Here is a 1261-nt window from a genome sequence, read left to right on the forward strand (position 1 = left end):
GACTAAAGAAAGTACTTTGTGTCGGTATCTGTCATCAAACGTACATTAGTACAGTTTGTAGTCAACCAAGCACAACTTCTGTGATACTAAAATTTTGCCGATGGCAATGTATTAGTACTTTGTTTTCTGAAGAACCAAGTAGGAGCTCTGCCAAAATACTGTTAAGAAGAGTGAATGGAGTACTTACTGTGTATAACTATGGTTATAACTATCCAAATTTTATACGTAGATTTTTCTTTTCATATTTATAAGATAGAATCTCCTATAAGCAATAGTATGGACGGAATTTCTGCTGACTTACATTTCTATAAGATTGAGATAATGATACTACTGCTTAAATCATTACACCAAAGGTTGTATACAAAGTCAATGCCCCCTCGGTTATACTGCCGAGAGCATCCATCACCATGATCATGGGAGAGCAGGTTAGGCATGTTACCACCAACATGATTTTTAATGTTTCTTTCTTTGTAATACTGATCATCTGTTTGACATAGTGCCTAGCCATGGTGCCATGGTGCCATGTGCAAGTCATTGTTGAGGGCGCATGGACAGAATTGCAGATCAATATCTAACACTATGTGCCAGGTCTAGGAGACCGGGGCATCCAGATGAACCTCTTCGAGGTAATTTCCAGGTGCCTAAAATGTTGTTGCTAACACATGTTTGTTATGCCTCTTTTTTTCTGAAATGACGCCCTTTACAAATTGTTTTGGTGCATATGAGCAAAGGCCCAGTTTTTTTTATTACATTTAGTTCACATCAACAACCGAATAACTCTTGCACTGAGTATATGTTTGGACAGATGGAAAGGAAAGTATTTACGTATTTTTTCTACTGATAATCATTATGTGCTTTTCACACATATTTGAGATATTTTCACTGGTTCAAAACTGATGTGAGATATTTCCAACAATAACTCTTTGCTATTTCATTTATGTGTATGAAGTTATTTTCCCTTTTCACTTGGTCACCACCTTTGGCTATTACTTTATAATTACAAAGATTATGTTAAAAATGTCGTAGAAGCCAAGAGCAATACTAACCTGTTCAGTTCGTCATGGCATTTGCAATTGCAATATGCACTGCACAGCAGTTTCACATCAAAAGGAAGATAAGATGAGGCAGCAGCAGATGGATTGGGAGCTGCACTTCATTAGTGCACCATGACATAGGTAAATAACACAAAAACTTTCAAATTTATTTTATATCCGTTGCAACGCACAGGCCCTTTTGCTATTCTTTTCTTTCCCTAATCTCT

The 1261-nt window shown here is 36.7% G+C and overlaps 1 long non-coding RNA gene across 1 annotated transcript in view; it reads left to right on the forward strand.

Moving 5' to 3' along the window:
- The first annotated feature begins 25 nt into the window (after positions 1–25).
- The window catches only part of LOC119282314, a 3250-nt gene continuing 2014 nt past the window's right edge, over positions 26–1261 (forward strand). Inside the window, exons 1-2 of the long non-coding RNA XR_005138698.1 lie at positions 26–626; positions 1097–1175. This is a non-coding gene — a long non-coding RNA (uncharacterized LOC119282314). The remainder of the gene's footprint in view (positions 627–1096; positions 1176–1261) is intronic.

This window comes from Triticum dicoccoides, chromosome 3B (assembly GCF_002162155.2).
Source record: "Triticum dicoccoides isolate Atlit2015 ecotype Zavitan chromosome 3B, WEW_v2.0, whole genome shotgun sequence".
Taxonomy (NCBI): Eukaryota; Viridiplantae; Streptophyta; class Magnoliopsida; order Poales; family Poaceae; genus Triticum; species Triticum dicoccoides.